Here is a 20,084-nt window from a genome sequence, read left to right on the forward strand (position 1 = left end):
TAAATAGTATTCATACACAGTACTTATGTCAATGTTTCTGTAAACAGTATTCAAGACACAATACTTCTGTCAGACACTGTTTTTGTAGACAATATTTAGAACACAATATTATGTCTGACAGTGTATTTGTAAGTGGTATTTGGGACACAGTATTTTCGTTAATGTTTCTGTAAGCAAAATATAGAACACAATTCTTATGTCAGACAAATATTCTGTAGACAATATTCTTACATGCAATCAACTCTGAGGACTGCCACCAAGGATAGCCATGGGTGCTGTGTTATCATCCTGGCACAGGCAAAGTCAGTGTTTGCAGACAGGGTCCAGAAGTAGGGTTCCAACTCTAGAATTAATTATTGTTGGGCAAAGAGACGTAGCATTTGCTGGCCCATGGGCTGGAGAGGCCAGCTAGTGCAGAACCAGCCGTGAACACATTCCTCAGAATCTTTGTCCCTACCTTGTCTGCAGTGAAGATGAGTGCTGAAGGCTGGACAACAGTTAAATGCAGTCAGCTGCAAAGCACCAAGTCAATGGTTTGAAGGTAGAATGGCAGCCCAGATCCTACATGAGCGATGGATCTCATCTACATCTAACATCCAGCCAAACACTGAAGTGCACTCTTCCCTTCAGGGGGTCAGACCTTAACCCAAACAGTACTGCTCTCTGGAACACAAAGGTGCATTCTGTTACAATGACAAACTGATGGGATTCTGACTAGGGTGACACTGGGGGTGGAGAATACCCCTGCTCCATACTGAATAACTCTCATGGGGATGTTGTACCTGATGTAAAAGGAAAGCTCCATAGAACTTGTTTCTGGACATATTAAATGCCTCTCAGTACAAAACCCCAGAATCATCCACTCATTTAGTTTTTCCAAATGTAACTTCTAACTCTTGCTCCCAACTTTAAGAGCTGAAAGCTAACACTTGCAGATGCCATCTTTTTTCCTCTTTGCTACTCACAAACACGCTTCAAGTTCAAGGGGGCACATCCTAGCTGCGCAATGGTTTTCCAGATTATCTGGTCGGTAATGAGTAGCCCAAGATAGTTATAATCCTTCACTGCCACAATTATTTCATCTATAATGCAGACGTAGATAAGCTCAAATTCTACTCTTTTTTTTATTCTTAGAGCCAGATTATAGGTGATCAGATAAATTGCAATCCCTGTGCAAGTACAAGCAGTGAGATTTTTGTCACACCCAGTAATTACCAGGTGCAATAAGGATGGCACACTTTGTTATATTTGAATAGGTCAAACCTTGTAAAAGAGGAGAAGGCCCGGTACTTATCAGGACATGAGGATTTTGGTGTGGTAAGCACCAACATTTAAATTAGATTCCCCACTAACACGGAATATGCAATAATTATTGCAACCAATACATTTTAAACACATAGGTGTCTGATTTTTATCAGTTGTGATAAATATCACACCCAACAGGACCAACTTGTCGGCATGTCCTCAGATGGGATTTTGGAAGTTTCAATCATCTCTACTGCTGGCCAGCCAGGTACCTAGCTCTGTTAGAAAAGGCCTTGGATGCATTCCTTCACCTCAACAATGTCTTTGAGATTGTTGATAGGCATCAATGGTTCAATACAATACTCAACTGGGAATGTCATTGGAGATATTGAAGTGCATAAGACTGCTCCATGTTAAATACATGTGCATTACTGCACAACACAAGGATGAGGGCATACTGACAAAATAAGACCACAAGACGACTAAGGAAAAAGTTATTTACCCCGTCCCTCTCTAATCACTACCTACGTACTGAGTCCACAACCACAAATTAAATTCTGCCAAAAACTCTCAGCACATTCAAGCGCTATTCTATGCTGATTCTTAGCCACATTCAAGTATTAAACGGCGAATCATTTTGGGCCTGATTTAGATCTCGGCAGAGTGGAATACTCTATCCCGTCCACTGTATTTCGATCCCACTATAATCCTATGAAGATTGTAATACGGATGACGGGATATCTTACACGTTTCTGACTAAATAAGGCCCTTTGCCGGATAGACTCAATGCCCCAAATTAATGGCCTGAAAAGGGATTTTTGACTTCAGCCTGAAAAAGATCCTTTCATTCTTAAATACAGTTGAAACTGAGTGGGATTAATGATGGATTCTTTGATTCATTATTCATACTGCCCACAGAAAGTGTGCCAACACAGCAGTTACTTTAACAGGTAACTCACAGTGTACAAAACTACACATTGAGATCTGATATCTTGAACTTTCCAGTACCTTGTAAAGACACTTCCATTGTGCATGTGTGGGGAACAACCAGGGGAGTAACCACAAAATAAAATACCTCCCACGCTGAACCATCTCCAGGATGGAAGTGAGCGAGTGAGGCTGGCACTCATTCAGGTTAGTTGCTCTTTCAGATGGGAATTTGGGAAATATCTGATCAAATGGTTTGTTTTACAACTCAACCCTTAAAGAATTTTGCCAAAAATGTAGACATTTCCCAGGTGGTTCTGTATGAACACTCATGAAATTATCACATTTATCAAGGACTTCCTTCCTTGGCTGCTGTTCCCAGACATGTTCAAGAAGTCAGTCCTGAAGAACTTTTTTTTTTAAATGGGGACACACATTGTTCATTTTAAAGAAAGACATTCAAACAATTTGGCTATAAAAGCTGCATATGTTGCAGGTAGTTATGAAGGGGCATTGATCCACAAGAAAAGAGTTGTCCTTCTTTCAGAAATCTACCCAACCATCTTTCCTTCTCTGTCTCCTTCTCTGCCTTTTTTGCTATCCATCTATGCATCATTCCTTCTTTCTCTCCATCCTACTTTCTTTTTCCAACATCCAAACATAATTTTCTCAATCGTTTCTTTTTTCTTTCTTTCGTTCCTTGCCTCCATCCATCATTATTCTTTTTTTATCATCCACGTATGTATTCTTTTTTTCCTTTATCTTATTTCCTTTTCATCTATCTATCCATGCATCCATCTTTCCTTTGCTTCATCCTTCTTTGTCACTTCCACTTTTCCAACTATCAATCCTTCTCTCCTTCTCTTCATCCATCCACCTATCCTTCCTTTATCCATCCATCCATCCATTCACTCAACTTTTCTAGTCCCCATCCATTTCTCTATCCACTTATACGTCTTTGTCCTTTTCTTTATTCATCTGTCTATTTTTCTCTCCATTCACACATCCACACTTCTCACCATCATCCACTCTTTTTCCATCCATCCACACATCCCTCTATTCAATCACCCATTCCTCATTTTTTTCTATTTATCCCTCCTTCCCTCTATTCTTTCTTTTCTTGTGCTTTTCTTTACCGTTTGTTCCACCTTGCCCAACATCTCAGTTGTTTGTATTTAGGAGCACCTGTTTGGAGACCAGCGTTTTTAATTACATTCAAAGGAGAAATAAACAATTTAATGACAATTTATGTTAAACACAACTGCCCTGTGTCACCCACCCCTGCTTATGCTGCTAAAGTGGGGGGCGGGGTTCATGACGTCCCGGTGTACAATTTCGATTTATAGGCATCTTCTTAATTGAAAGAAGTGCTTCCTGGGGCCTATTATGTGGACACATAATAAATCCGAAATTGAACACAACTTTTGAAATATATTTGGAAAAACACAGAATAAAAAGAACACCTTTTAATATGACTGGTGCGACCAAGAATCTTTGTTTTCTTCTAAATGCAACATTTCATAATTATATAAACAATTATACTTTGTAATTTAGAGAACAAATAAAATTGTGCTTCTGTGATAAAAGCATTGTTTGTTGGACAATAACATTTTGAATGGAATCTTCTAAATATGTATATTTGTTTTCTTAAGAATCTTCAATGTTCTTTATAGTATTGGGATTTATTTTGGATCAATTTGTGTTAAAATAACTGACAGAGCTCCCTTATCGCCTAACACAAGACTGAGATGATAATGCCAAATAATGTACTGTATAATTCACATATACTTGCTGAGTAATTTAATCAACCCTGCTGCATTACGCGGCCCTCTCCTGCTGCATAATTGCAGTGGCTCTGTACCCAAGCCACCTCATTTTGAGACTGGTAGACCTCAAGTTTTTCATCAACAGAGCCCCTGTTGGCTCCATCAACAGAAAACGTCCTCTGATGGCCTGACAGAGTAAGGGCCGTTGGAGTAAGGAAATTACACCGCATGCCTTATTTAGTGTGGGCAATATAATGTATTTTTGTGCAGTCTGTCATTACCTGGAAAAACCTGGCAGAGAGGAATAGGAAGAAAAAAGACCTCATACCCTTGGGAGAAAGCTCCCTGGGTGTAGCAGTCATTACTTTTTTGTTTTTCTGAAAGAAATTCCTGCTTCAGGAGATTGTTTCTTAAAAACAAAACATTTAAATAGTTTGAAGACTAGCCAACAGTGCCCATCTACCAAACGTTTTGTACACTGAAAAAAAACACTATGGAATATTTTTTTTCATATGTCTTTCTTTGCTGCCCAGCAGCCAGTTAAGTCGTCTCTTCATTTCTAAGTTTGTTGATTAAGCACTTCAGCGCGCGCTTTTAATGTTTAATATTTATGCATTTTAGTGCGTGCCGCTTGTTATTGACTTTGGCTCTGTAGCGCTTCTGTGCGTAACGCCGGTGCGTCGATTCCTTTTTTTTTTTTTTTTTTTTTCAGGTTCTTAGGAGGCTATGGCCTCCTCAGGGCGCGAGGCTCTCATGGGCCTGCCTGTCAGTGGAGCGGGAGTGGAGCCGGTCACGGCCGCCATATTGGATGGCCTGACCTCTATTTTCTAATCTTTTGACTAGGTAGCTGTCGCGCTGAGGCTGGTTTAGCTTATAGATTGGTTAATAATTACAGATCAGCTATTTCAGCAGGTCATTTTCCAGTTAATGGAAAACCGGTAGGGGAGGATTTTTTGGTGTGCAAGTTACTCAGAGGCATTCGTTTTGCCACGCCTCCTCAACCAAAATATACGTCCCTGTGGGACGTTGATGTAGTGCTCAGATTTTTGAGATTGTGGCCAGATAATAAATATCTGTCTCGTAAACAGTTGTCGGCCAAATTAACCATGTTATTATGTCTGATTTCTTGCAAGCGGGTATCAGACGTGAGAGCTTTAGACCTCAAAGGTAGATCTTTTTCCCCGGAGGGAGTATCTTTTTCTGTGTCAAGAAGAACAAAGACAAATACTAGATTAATTTCTTATCCTTGTTTTTCACAGGATTATAAACTCTGTGTGGTGCAATGTCTTAAAGAATATGAAGCTGCCACTTGTGACGTTTGGCTGGAACCACTCGGGCAACTTCTTATTGCTTTACAAAATCCATTTAAACCAGTTACTTCTGCCACTCTGGCAAGATGGATGCGATGGTTGCTTTCCCAGGCAGGTATTGATGTTTTGGTTTTTGGAGCTCATTCGGCGAGAGGTGCTATGGCTTCAAAATCTTTTCCGTTGGGCTCTAGTTTGAATGAAATCATGAAGGCAGTGGATTGGTCTTCTGAATCTACGTTTAAATCTTTTTTTTATAAACCAATTGTGGATATAGCATCAGTGGTGGTTGCTCAGCTTTGAACAAGCACAATCAGAGCCTCCAGTCCTGACATAGAATCAAACATTTTCTAGCCTTCGCATCAAGAATTTTCAATTCTATTAAGGACACGGAGGCGAGGATTATCCCACCCAAAAGAGATGTGTTCCGTCATCGTAAGGTATAAGTATTATTGTTAAAGTTTTACAAAGTTAAGTGTTTATATATTCCCACCCGTTATGTTATTTATATAGTTAGTTCTTTTGGGGAATAGTTTTTACTTTTTGTTTTTCCTTTACTCCTAGGAAATGATCAGAAACAATCTTGAAGTTCGCTGGTTCGTCATCTGGGAGTCATTTTCCTTTGAAATATTCAGTTGGAGATAGCTTCAGGATCTTCTTAGAAATTGCATGGTCTGTTTGGACTAGTGTTCGGATGTTTATGCGGAGTCTGTTTTTCTGCACGTTCCAGGTTGAGACATTGTTTAATTGTTGCAAAAAAAGAGGACGAGAGTTCATGTCTTTGGGGTTTTATAGTAAGATACTCTATGGTTGATCATGTGATCAATAAGGTCGTGGGTAATGACGTTTTTTATTGTAAAGGTTTTTTATTGGCTGCTGTGAAAAAATAAAGCATAGAAAGAGAAGCAAAATCCTCTCCTCCGTGTCTTTAATAGAATTAAAAATTCTTGACGTGAAGGCTAGAAAATGTTTGATTATAATAAACATATATGAAAGTTAAGCCAGTTATTTGTGCTGACTGTCATGTGTACTTTAAAAAGAACATCCATAGTTTTAGTGATTAGACTAGACAGCTGTAGCCAGGGAGGAACTATGACAATAAATAACATAGTGTGCAAATAAATGTACCCATTTATGTGTCTTAATGCATATATGTTCCCTAAAAATGTTAACTCACCTGTAGGCCTTAACATGCACTGTTGCATTTTACTAACCATTTGGTATGGTATGTCATTTTATAGCAGCTTGAGGACCACTAAAATCTTAAAATTCTTGCACATTAATACACATTTTAAATGGACTATGGCCATGTCACTCCATGTTGCACAATGCACATCTAGTGAACTGTGTTAGTAACGTGTAGCCTCGTTCCGAGGTTGGTACAAGGAAGAACAAGTTACTTACCTTCGGTAACTCTTTTTCTGGTGGATACAGTATCTACCGGTGGATTCCTCACCTTTTGAATACCCCAATGCCCCAACATTCAACAGAAATTTCTCTCTAGCTGTCCACGTCGACAAGGAGGTCACAATAGCACAGTTCTGCATGCGACTCCGTCTGACGTCATCGGAGCCATAAGGAGTCCTCGCCGGAGTGCTGACGTCAGTTTCACCCACTTTTTTTTCCAGGCCTTCTAGGCCAATGGGTGACACAAATGTAAAAAATACAACAACATGTGCATTCTCAAATCAAAGATTTATATATGTACACTTCACGTATATGACATATCAAACACAAACATTATCTACAAAGAGATTTCTTCTTCTTGGTATATTCAGACTGGCTATGGGGAGGTGGGCAGATCAGTGAGCATTCCAAGATAGACACTTTATCCACCAGACAAAGCAGTACCAAAGTAACGTAACTTGTTCTTCTGATGGATACATCTACCTGTGGATACCTCACCTTTTGAATAGACTCCCCAAAGAGCTCCACACTTGGAGGTGGGTGCCTGTCTGCCTATACCAAGAAATCCTGCAAAACAGAACGGGCAAAATGATCGGCCCTCCTCGCTTCGGAATCCAAGCAATAGTGCTTTGCGAAAGTGTGGAGGGAAGCCAAAGTTGTCACTTCACATATATCAACAACAGGAACACCTCTAGCAAAGGCAGAAGTAGATGACTTAGCACTGGTGGAATGAGCTCTAATACCTTCAGGTGGCTCCTTCTTCACCATGGCATAGCAGATCTCCATGCAGAGGATGATCCATCTGGATAAGGTCCTCTTGTGGACAGCATTGCCCTTCATTGTGTCGACATAACCAATAAACAGCTGATCATTGATCCTTAGATCACGTGTTCTATCAATGTAAAAACTCAAAGCTCTTTTTGGGTCCAAATGATGCAGCCTTTCTTCCTCCTTGGAGGAATGAGGAGAAGGATAAAAAGTAAGAAGGGTAATAGATTGTCCTAGGTGGAAAGGAGCCACCACCTTCAGTACAAAAGCAGCTCTGGTTCTCAGAATCACCTAATCCGCACAAAAAGTAGTAAATGGGGCTTTCACACTTAAAGCCTGTAATTCACTAACACGTCTAGCTGAAGAGATGGCGACAAGAAATACCGTTTTGAAAGTAAGAAATATTAATTTCAGCTACACAATGGCACAAACAGAGCACCCACTAGAAACGTTGAAACTAAATTAAGATCCCAATGGGACATAACAAACAGAGTATGGGGATACATATTAGTAAGCCCTTTAATAAACCTCAAAACTACAGGAGACTTAAACAGGGAAGGTTGATCGGGTAAACAAATAAATGGCAACACTGCAAACAAATAACACTTCTCTGTCGTGACTGCACAACCCTGCTCTGCCAGGGAAAGTGCAAACTGCAAGACATTCAATAATTGGGCTTTTAAAGGTTCAACATAATTTGCAGTGCACCATTTTACAAATTTAGCCCATATACCGTCTTGGTGGAGTGTTGTCTAGCCGATAAAATAACATCCACCACTTCGGGGGGAGAGAAAAAGAACTCAGGTTGCCCAGTTCGATCTCCCGACATGTAGATGCAAGCTCTGGAGGTGAGGGTGAAGAACCTGCCCCTGTGTCTGTGAGAGGAGGTCTTCCTTGTGAGGGATACGTAGCAGAGGGCACAGTGAGAGTTGAAGAAGGTCTGTGTACCACACCCCTCGCGGGCAATCCGGGACTATTAAAATGACTTGGGCCTGGTCTTGGCAAATCTTCCTTAGAACTGGAGAAATCAAGGTAATGGGGTAAAACTCGTAAAGTAGCTGGATGCTCCAGCTCAACTGAAACATGTCCCCCAATGCTCCCCGCATCAGATACTGGAGGCTGCAGAACAACAGACAGTGCACATTTTTATGAATAGCAAACAGGTCTATCTGAGGTGTCCCCCATAACCTGAAGATGTGAAGTACTACCTCCGGGTGTAGATGCCACTTGTGTTCTGCTGAGAAGTGCCAGTTGAGAAATTCAGAACTCCAGACAAGTGGTTTGCCACGATGCAAATCCAATGGCCCTGACCGCAGGAGCAGAGCTGCAGAGCTTCTTTACAAAGAAGATACAACCCTACTCCTCCCTGTTTGTTGATGTACAACATTGAGGTAGTGTTGTCCGTCAAGACCTGAAACGACTGACCGCAAATGAAATGGAGAAAGTGTGGAGCTGGCCTGGTGTGTGGTGGACACCTATGGTGTAGGCACCTTATACTAGGTCCAGGCAACCCCTATTAGTGTACATAGGCACTTTCTAGGACGCCAGGGCTCTCTAGAGGTAGCTGTGGATGAGCAGCCAAAACATATCTAGGAGACATGCAAAGCTTATACAATACCACTGTAGTCACACAACACTTAAAAACATGAAAAGAAACACTCTGTTGTACAAAAATAAAGGTACTTTATTATAGTAATACGACACTAGAATACTTATAGGCAATCCCCACAACTGGAGGTAAGTACACACTATGTATATACAATAGCAATCAGAACTTAGCATAGTAATAACAAGCATTGGCAAGAATGGTAGAAAATAGTGAAGGTCCTAGGGGAGAGCCAATCCATATACTAAGAAAGTGGGTATGCAAGATACAGTCCCCCACCCAAAGATATGGAGTTGTTAGAGGGGAGCTAGAAGAACTAGAAATCCCAAGAGGTGAGTACCTGAGTGGCCCCCAGTGACCATGAGAGCAAAGGTAAGTACCTGGTCTCCCCAAGGACTACAGGAGAATGTGAAAAAAGATTGTACAAGAACAGGACCAGAGTAGAAGAAAGGTGGAATTTGGGAGAAGAGAACCTACAAAAGAAGCGGATAGAGTCTCTAGTGGGGGCAGAAGCCACTACCCACCCTTCTGTAGGTGAAGATCCAGGTCGACAGGGGAAGAAGAAGATAAGCTGTGAAGCCCAGGAGCTGCAGAGGAGTCCTTGGAGCAGTGCAGATGGTGTCCCATGTCGGTCGTCGGGTCCCAGATGGTTAGTGGTGTCCGAGAACTACCAACAAGCCTTGGCAAATGGAAGAGGAGCAAAGGAAGAGTTGCAAGGCTGAAGAGGACCATCAAGGTTCAGTGGACTCGGCCCTTGGAGGGAAGTCCAGGGTGACCCTCGGCAGTTGGGAGAGCCAACAGAAGCAGTCATAGCCCCCACTGGCAGCAGGCACAGTAAGTCACAGTGGGGCCCAGTCAGCCCACCTGCAGAGGAGTCCCACATTGCTGGAGCAGCAGAGAGGAGACTGTGCTTGGCAGGAAGAAGTGCTGGGGGCCGGGGCTACTCGGAGTCTGAAGATCCCTTGGAGCAGGAGACAACAAGCCTTTGTAGCTACAAGAGTCATGGTGCACGGGGGTATTGTCCTGCAAGGAGAGGCAAGGGCTCACTGTCTCCCAAGTTGGGCAGCTGGCAGAGAGGACCAAGGGTACCACTACAGACCACCACCTGTGATGCACAATCCACATGGTTCCAGATGAGAGCAGATCCACGCAGCTGGACAACGTTGCAGTTGGTGCCCCAGAAGCAGGGGGGTGACTCCTTCACTCCAAGGGAGATTCCTTCTTGCTTCTTGGTGCAGGCTGACGTCTCGCCAATCCCAGAGGATGCACAGCCAGGAAAATGTTGCAATTGCTAGAAGGAGCCAGAGAAACAATGTTGCACAGCGAGGTTGTTGCAGAAGTTGCGGAATTGGCGGTTTCCTGAAGAGCCCAGTTGTGGTTCCAATGGCCAGAAGTGGAAGCAAACAATGCAGAGGAGTCCTGGTGGAGTCTTGCACGTCCTGGTGGAGTCCTGGTGGAGTCTTGATACCAAACATGCCCAGGTTTGGAGTTACCATTATGTAGCTGGACGCAGGTAGTGACCTGTGTCCAGTACACGGGTAAAATGGCTCCCCCGTACTTACGAAGTTCATTGTAATGGAATTGGAGTTTGCTGGAGCACCTCTGCTCATGCAGGGATGCCCTCACACGCAGGGACCTGCACCCTGCCCTCTGGAGTATGGGGCCTGCCATGGGATGACTTACCGTGACCTGGTGCAGTGACCTGTGGTGAAAGGGTACATGCACTTTTCCATGCAGGCTGCAATGGCAGGCCTGCAGACACTTTTTGCATGGGCTCCAGTAGGTGGCACAATACATGCTGCAGCCCATGGGGAACCCCTGGTGCCCCAATGCCCTGTGTACCTAAGTACCATTTACTAAGGACTTGACTGACTCTCTGAGATCCAGATTGTGTTGAAACCACTGCCTACGGAGGCATCACTGTAGGGCACTCATGTGTCAGCATGCAAGAGTAACCAACAGAATGCAGGAAGCGAGCAGACACAGCAATCATAAGACCTTTAGGACTGGAACAAGTGATCCATTCTGAAACATCACAATCATAGCCTGATGTCTTGAATCCTCTGAGGAGGAGGGTAGACATGATTCACTGCAGTATCCAGTACTGCCCCTATGAACAGGGTGCGCTGAGAGTGCTCCAGGTGAGATTTGGGTACATTGATGGAAAAACCGAGATTAAACAACAGTTGAGTTATCAAATGCAAGTGATGCAGCACCAACTCCAGAGACTTGGCTTTGAACAACCAATGGTCCAGATAAGGGAACACTAGCATTCCCCACAGTCTGAGATGTGCTGCAACCACTGCCATCGCCTTCGTGAAGACTCAAGGTGCAGAAGTAAGAACAAATGGAAGGACCGCAAACTGGTGGACTGGCGATACTTCCTGTGTGAGTACGGAAAGGGAATGTGAAAATGCGCATCCTGTAAGTTTATGGAAACCATCTAGTCTTCATTTTCCACTGCAAGAAGCACCTGTGCTAAGGTTAGCATTTTGACTTTTTCCTGTGTGAGGAAGAAATTCAAAATCATCAGGTCTAGGATCGGCTGTAAATGACTATACTTCTTCGGGATCAGGAAATATCTTGAATAACACCCCTGACCCTTTTCCTGCTCCAGAACCAACTCTAATGCAACCTTTAAAAGCAGATTTTGCACCTTCTGCTGTAGCAGCATGTGAGAAAGTAGCCTCTTTCTAGCATGGTTACCCCCATTTTGGCCTGTTTGTCAGTGTGTTTGACTGTGTCACTGGGATCCTGCTAGCCAGGACCCCAGTGGTTATCCTCTCTCATCTCCCAAATTTGTCACTACATACTGGTAACCCAGTATTTCATCCCAAATAGGCATACTGGTCACCCTTTATAAGTCCCTAGTATATGGTACTTAGGTACCCAGGGCATTAGGGTTCCAGGGGATCCCTATGGGCTGCAGCATTACTTTTGCCGCCCATAGGGAGCCCATGCAAAGGCTTCTGCAGGACTGCCATTGCATCCTGCGTGAAATGGTGCATGCACTCTTTCACAACCATTTTCACTAAACTAGGTCACTGATAAGTCACCTATATGTCAGGCCTTCCAACCCTGAAGGCTGGGGGCAAATTACATGTGTATGAGGGCATCCCTGCACTAGCAGAGGTGCCCCTACGTCATCCAGGACCTTTTCCCCAGGGGAAGCGGCCTTAACCACGACTCTGTAACACTGAAAGCAGAACAACGCTTTCATTAACCACGACTTCGTTGTTTGGTGCCTTAACCATGCATGTGCTGAACCACGCACATGCGTGGTTAAGGCACAGAAGAAGGGAGTTGGCTGAGGAGGATGACGTGATCAGTCAGGTAAGTGGGGCTGTTTTAGGGGTGGGGGTCGGGGTATTTTTAGTTTTGGGGGGTCAGGGTGGTTTAGGGGAGGGAGGTCGGGTTATTTTTAGTTTTGGGGCGGTTTAGGTTTAGGGGCGGGGAAGGGGGTCAGGGTATTTTCAGTTTTAGGGGTGGGGGTCGAGGTATTTTTAGTTTTAGGGGAGGGGGTGTCGGGTGGTTTCGGTTTAGGAGCAGGGGAGGGGTATTTTTAGTTTTAGGGGCGGGTGGGGGGTCGAGGTATTTTTAGTTTTAGGGGTGGGGCGGTTTAGGTTTGGGAAGGGGTATTTTTAGTTTTAGGGGCAGCTGTGGGGGTGGTCAAGGTATTTTTAGTTTTAGGGGTGGGGGTCGGGTGGTTTAGGTTTGGGGCGGGGAGGGGGGTAGGGGCATTTTTACTTTTAGGGGCAGGGTGGGGGGTCGGGTATTTTTAGTTTTAGGGGCGGGTGGGCGGGTCGAGGTATTTTTAGTTTTAGGGGCGGGTCGGGTATTTTTAGTATTTGGGGGCGGGGGATTCGGGGTGGTTTAGGTTTGGGGTGGTTTAGGTTTTAGGGGTGGGGGTTGGTGTGGTTTTAGGGGCGGGGTGAGGGGTTGCGGTAATTTTAGGGGTGGGGGTTGGGGTGGTTTTAGGTATTAGGGGCAGGTTGTGGGTCGGGTAATTTTAGGGGTGGGGTGGGGGGGTCGGTGGTTTTAGGTTTTAGGGAACTCTACAAACAAGCAAAGATGGCTTCTGCAACATTGTATCTTCAGCTCCTGCCAACAACTGCAACTGTGTCCAGGTCGTGCATCCACCGAGGACTGCCTGTCTTCAGTCTGCACCAGAAGAAGCGAAGGAATCTCCCTTGAAGAGAAGGAGTCACTTCCCTACTTCAGCAGGCACCCCTCCGCAGTGACGACCGCTGGCGTGGGTCCCCTCTCCTGACGACGAGCATAGATCCAGCAACACGGGTGGTGGACTGAAGTGGCCCCGACTGTCCAAAAGTCTAACTGTCCAACTTTGGTGGAGGTAAGAGTTTGCCTCCCCATGCAAGACAGTACCCCCAAACACCGCGTGATTTGCAGTTGCCACGGCCTGTGTGCGACATTCCACGAAGTTCTTTGTGCACAGCACAGCTTTAGCCCCTACTACTCCATCCTGCGACGCACAGCTTCCTGAGTGGTTCTCCGGTGGCGTAGGATCCCTTTGTGTCGTGCTGCATGGGCCTCCAATTGCACCTTCTTTGTCCCTGTGCTATGGGGCTCCTGTGAACGCTGCATGGTCTTCTGAGGGCTCTCTGAGTTGCTGACAGCCCTCTCTGTCCCCCCCTCCTCGGTAGAGGCTACCAGGTCCCGGGCAACGCCATCTTCTGCTAACTGCGAAAAGGCTACCAGGTCCGCGGGACCCCAGTGGTTATCCTCTCTCATCTCCCAAATTTGTCACTACATACTGTTACCCAGTATTTCATCCCAAATAGGCATACTGGTCACCCCTTATAAGTCACTAGTATATGGTACTGAGGTACCCAGGGCATTGGGGTACCAGGGGATACCTATGGGCTGCAGCATTACTTTTGCCACCCATAGAGAGCCCATGCAAAGTCTTCTGCAGGACTGCCATTGCAGCCTGCGTGAAATGGTACATGCACCATTTCACAACCATTTTCACTGCACCAGGTCACTGATAAGTCACCTATATGTCAGGCCTTCCAACCCTGAAGGCTGGGTGCAAATTACATGTGTGTGAGGGTACCCCTGCACTAGCAGAGGTGCCCCCACCTCATCCAGGACCTTTTTCCCGAGGGAAGCGTCCTTAACCACGACTCCGTAACAACGAAAGAAACAACGCTTTCATTAACCACGACTTCGTTGTTTGGTGCCTTAACCATGCATGTGCTGAACCACGGGGAGTCGGCTGAGGAGGATGACGTGATCAGTCAGGTAAGTGGGGCTGTTTTAGGGGTGGGGTTTGGGGTATTTTTAGTTTTGGGGGGTCAGGGTGGTTTAGGGGAGGGAGGTCGGGTTATTTTTAGTTTTGGGGCGGTTTAGGTTTAGGGGTGGGGGAAGGGGGGTTGGGGTATTTTCAGTTTTAGGGGCAGGGTGGGGGTCGAGGTATTTTTAGTTTTAGGGGAGGGGGCGTCAGGTGGTTTAGGTTTAGGGGCAGGGGAAGGGTATTTTTAGTTTTAGGGGCGGGTGGGGGGTCGAGGTATTTTTAGTTTTAGGGGTGGGGGTCAGGTGGTTTAGGGGCGGGGAGTGGGGGTCGGGCATTTTTAGTTTTAGGGGTGGGTGTGGGGGGTCGGGTATTTTTTGTTTTAGGGGCGGGTGGGGGGGTCAAGGTATTTTTAGTTTTAGGGGAGGGGTGGGGGTCGGGTATTTTTGGTATTTGGGGGTCGGTGGTTTAGGTTTTAGGGCTGGGGTTGGTGTGGTTTTAGGGGAGGGTGAGCGGTTGTGGTAATTTTAGGGGTGGGGGTTGGGGTGGTTTTAGGTTTTTGGGGCAGGTTGTGGGTCGGGTAATTTTAGGGGCGGGTGGGGGTTTGGGGATGTTTTAGGGAACTCTACAAACTGCAAAGAAGCAAAGATGACTTCTGCAACATTGTATCTTCAGCTCCTGCCAACAACTGCAACTGTTTCCAGGTCATGCATCCTCAGAGGACTGCCTGTCTTCAGTCTGCACCAGAAGAAGCGAAGGAATCTCTCTTGAAGAGAAGGAGTCACTTCCCTGCTTCAGCAGGCACCCCTCTGCAGTGACGACCGGTGGTGTGAGTCCCCTCTCCTGACGACAAGCATAGATCCAGCAACACGGGTGGTGGACTGAAGTGACCCCGACTGTCCAAAAGTCCAGCTGTCCAACCTTGGTGGAGGTAAGAGTTTGCCTCCCCATGCAAGACAGTACCCCCAAACACCACGTGATTTGCAGTTGCCAGGGCTTGCGTGTGACATTCCACAAAGTTATTTGTGCACAGCACAGCTTTAGCCCCCACCACTCCATCCTGCGATGCACAGCTTCCTGAGTGGTTCTCCGGCGGCGTAGGATCCCTTTGTGTTGTGCTGCATGGGCCTTCAAATGCACCTTCTTTGTCCCTGTGCTATGGGGCTCCTGTGCATGCTGCATGGTCTTCTGAGGGCTCTCTGAGTTGCTGAGAGCCCTCTCTGTCCCCCCCTCCTGGGTAGAGGCTACCAGGTCCTGGGCAACGCCATCTTCTGCTAACCGCAAGCTTTGTGTGTGCCAAGGCTTGTTGGCGGATTCCAGCGATGCAAACCAGACTGCAATCATCCATCCGGCGTGGGACATCATCTGCATTAACCAGGAACCCGCATCCATCTTCTTGGGTGCAGTACTGACTTTTCTTCTTCATTGGTGGTTCTTCTTTTGCACCTTCATCTGGGTTAGCAGGGGCTCATGTTCTCCCTGGGCTCTTCAGTGCTTCTTGGACTTGGTCTCCTTCTTCCACAGGTCTTCAGGACCAGGAATCCATTGTTGGTGTCTTGCAGTCTCTTCTGGTTCTTGCATTATCTTCTATCACAACTTTTTGTGTGTTCTAGGAAACTTACTGTGATTTACTCCTGTTTCCCCGGGCTGTGGGTTGGGTTCTGTTACTTACCTTTGGTGTTTTCTTACACTCCCAGCACCCCTCTACACACTACACTTGCCAAAGTGGGAAACCGGCTTTCGCATTCCACTATTTTAGTATATGGTTTGTGTTGCCCCTAGGCCCACAGCAACCTATTGTGATTTTCACTATTTGGACTGTTTTCTAACGTTTTTTACCGCTATTTCTGCATTCTAGTGTATATACTGTGTATATTACTTACCTCCTAACGGAGTATAGTCTCTAAGGTATTTTGGGCGTTTGTGTCACCAAAATAGAGTACCTTTATTTTTATAACACTGAGTATTTTCTTTCATGTGTGTGTAAGTACTGGGTGACTACAGTGGTACTGCATGTGCTTTGTAAGTCTCCTAGATAAACCTTGGCTGCTCAGCTGCAGCTACCCCTAGACAGCCTGGCTTCTAGACACTGACTAAATTTCACTAACAAGGGATAACTGGACCTGGTGTAAGGTGTAAGTACTGTTGGTACCCACTACAAACCAGGCCAGCCTCCTACACAGCAGTAGATGTTCTGCTGAACAAATACTTTGCTCAGGAGGAAAGGGAGGGGGAAACTCTTGGAAGGGAGTCAATTATCCACAATGCTCAATACCCAACTGTCCATTGTTATGGACTTCCACTCTTGTGAAAAATGAATCAACCTCCCCCCCACAGGTAAAGCGTGCTCGCTTAAGATGGCGGAACTGCGGCTGCTTCCCTGAAAGATTAGCAGAGGAGGTAGAAGAAGAGAGGGAAGAAGGCTGATGGGCTGCACCTCGTTGTTTACCTCTGCCACGTCCTCTATAGGTCTGTAGATGGGATTAACTGCCTGCTGTTGCTGTAAATGCTGCCTCCCTCGAAAGGAGGAGCTCTGGCCAAACCCTCTGAACAAACACAGTGGTCTGTAGCTTGTTGAGAGGGACTGAAGACCCAACGATTTCACTGCTGCTTTACTTTCTTTAAATCCTTCTAAGGCCAAATCTGCTTTGGCCTCAAACAGTTTGTATCTGTCAAAGGGCAAATCCACAAGGGTGGACTGTACATCCGAGGAAAAACCTGTGTCCCTCAATCAAGCATGTTGCCTAGTAGCAATTGAAGTCCCCATGGCCCTGGCCACTGAATCCGCCGTATCAAGGCCTGATTGTATCACCTGCTTTGCTGCAGCTTGGCTGTCATATAAAAGTTCAGTAAAATATCCTTGAACATCCTGCTGTAACTTGGGAATCACGTACCTGGCTGAATCCATCAAAGCATGGATGTATCTACCTAAAATACATGTGGCATTCACTGTTTTCAAGGCCATGCAACAAGAAGAAAAAATCTTCTTTGAAGATTGTTCCATTCTTTTTGATTCCATATCCTCAGGAGTCGCTGGAAAGGAACAGGGGCTGATCTAGAAAAACATGAAGCCTTGACCACCAAGCTCTCCGGTGTTGGATGTTGACGTAAAAACCCAGGATCTTCTAGAGCAGTTTTATAGCTCCCGGCAATAGATCCCCCACACTGCTGGAGCCGACACAGGCTGCTGCCACACCTCCAACACTGGCTCAGTCAGAGCCTCATTGAATGGTAATAAAGGCTCTGAAGTGGACATTGTAAAATGAAGGACTTCCGTTAGTAAATTGATTTCAACTCCGTTGTCAGAAGAGGCAAGTCCAACATTTCAGCCGCCTTTCTTTTTACCCCATGGTAAGATGTAACCTCAGGCAGAGGTGGGCCCCCTGGAGATAATAACTCCCACCAGGAGGAAGTGTCTAAACCACGTGCCACGTCTATACCTTTGAATTCCTGGGATGGTATAAGAATTTCACCCTCTTCCAGTTCAGGATCCTGATGTGAGTCTAAATATTGTTGCTCTTCTAGAAGCCCGAAAGCCTCCCTATGAGACCTCAACCTTGACTGCAGCAGTGGCATTAGAAGAGAATATACCGGCGTCAGTGACGTCTGTTACGGTGCTGGTAAAGTCAGTGTTGGGACCGGTAACCTAGATAAAGAATCCATTCGAGCTGAAGTTGAGTGACGCGATGTCAGTTCTGACCTCTCTAATGTTGGTTCTGGCGCTGCTTGAGCCAATCATTCCTGCCGAGAGTCAGTTGGCAAAGGAGTCACCTTCTTCTGAGTCGTCAAAAGCTAGGGGTACTGGACAGTCGGCATAAAGTGTAGGAATGAAGCCTGCCTATACAGCGCTGGGAAACCTCAAAAGGAGGAGGACAACGGACCCATGAGGCCAGACGGCACACCAGAGGGACTCATTAACCTCTTTAAAATGCTATACAGAGCACTTAAGAAGTTCTTCAGGTCTGTCCCAGGAGGTAGGAAAGCAGGATACTCCAGTTCCCGTTGAGGAGGTCGACCAGTTCCTGACATCGGCGTGATCACTTCAGTCTCCTGATCTGGCGGAGTCACTGGAGACTATTCCACCACTGGAGTCGTAGGTGACGCCGGGATCTCCACTAAGGAAGGCGCCGGGAAACCTTCAGGCGACTTGGAGGAGGAGATAGAGGCCGTGGACTCTATCCCAAGATGACTGGTGCTGGTACTTCGGAGTAGGGGTCAGAGGCCGTGGACTCATTTCTCGAGAAGACCGAAGCCGGGAACCAGCATGTTGTCTCTTCTTATGCAACCTTGAAAATCGATGAGACGGCGACTCCATTGGAGGTTGGGATCTGCAATGGCCTCACCTGTCCTTCTTGGTCAATAACAATTTTGCTTCTCTTCAGAGCCTTAGGATTAATACTCTGACATGAAGCTCAGCCCCCAATGTCATGATCAGAGTTAAGGCACCAGAGACAATCTTCATGCAGATCTGCAACCGACATCTGGCCTCCGTCTTCCCGACTAGGTTTGAAACCTGACTTTTTAGGTGGAGACATTGTCACCTACTGAGACATGAAAACCTTGATTCCCTCGAAACAGTGTAACCAACATGGAGAGGTAGGAAAAACTGTTACACGTTGAAGAAGTGGAAAAAAAAGAACCGATGTCAGCACGCCAGCGAGGACTTCTAATGGCTCTGATGATGTTAGACTGAGTCACGTTAGGAGCCATGCTATTGTATCTTCCCCGTCAACATAGAGCACTAGAGAGAAAAAAATTCTGTCAGATGCTGGTGCATTGGGGTATTCAAAAGGTAAGGAATCCACAGGTAGGAGTATCCATCAGAAGCAAGTTTTTAGAAAGTAGTGGAGTCAGCTTCAATTAGTGCTTCTTTCATCACACTTTCAAGGATGTCTCACATTCTGTCCCACAGGAGGATACTGGCTTCTGCTCAGTAGTTGTTACCTTCAAGTGTCTATTTTATTAAGTGGTCTCGCTCCTATTCACTTGTGGAGAAAATGTATAAAAATGTGTAGAAATTGTATAGATTTTTAGCATTACATGCTTTAACTGATCAAGGGTGAAGCTCTGGTCCTTTGAAACAGCAATTGTCTTGTATTGTTTTTGTTTGCCTGCTGGCTATTTTACATTAAATGCATGTTACATTTTACAGTCTATCCTGAGTTTTGTGTTTTCTTTTACAGCATGGTGCATTGGGAAGGAGTAGAGGTAAGGGAATCATTTCTCACGGGAATGGGTTAAAGCACAGCCCACCGCTGGCCCTGGTGTTTCAGGAGGACAGTGTAAGCATGTTGAATCAAATTGAAGTGAAGTCTAACTGCTCTTATAGCTTCATTTACGAGGCACACTGCGCCACCGGGGCATCTTTTTTTAGGATCGAGCCTGCGTTGCATGCGCTCGCGCATGCGTATCGCAGCGAGACTCTTTTGTATTTGGAAAAGGGCTCGGAGCCCTGTCAACTTCACGTCAGTGTTTTTTATTGGTTCGTGGGCTTCCCTAATAAAATCTGCTTGCTTTCATTAGTCAAAGGCACGCATGCATCATGCCTTTTCCGGTGGCTAGCCCTCCTCGAGCGCAGCGACCAAGTACAGAAAACATGTGAGGCTCGCTGTTTTCCATCGGGCTTGTGGACTTCTTTTTCCCTAATTTACGAGCGCGATCTCGCTTGGCAGAAGTCAAGCGCTTTACATAGTTGATTTCACTTTTCGGGTTATGTACATAAATGCACTTTTGCCCGATAGGTGAAAAGTCGGGTTAGGAGTTTACAACGCGATCAGCTCTAACATGAGCAAACGCGAGACCTG

Source organism: Pleurodeles waltl, chromosome 4_2 (genome assembly GCF_031143425.1).
Source record: "Pleurodeles waltl isolate 20211129_DDA chromosome 4_2, aPleWal1.hap1.20221129, whole genome shotgun sequence".
NCBI classification, from domain to species: domain Eukaryota; kingdom Metazoa; phylum Chordata; class Amphibia; order Caudata; family Salamandridae; genus Pleurodeles; species Pleurodeles waltl.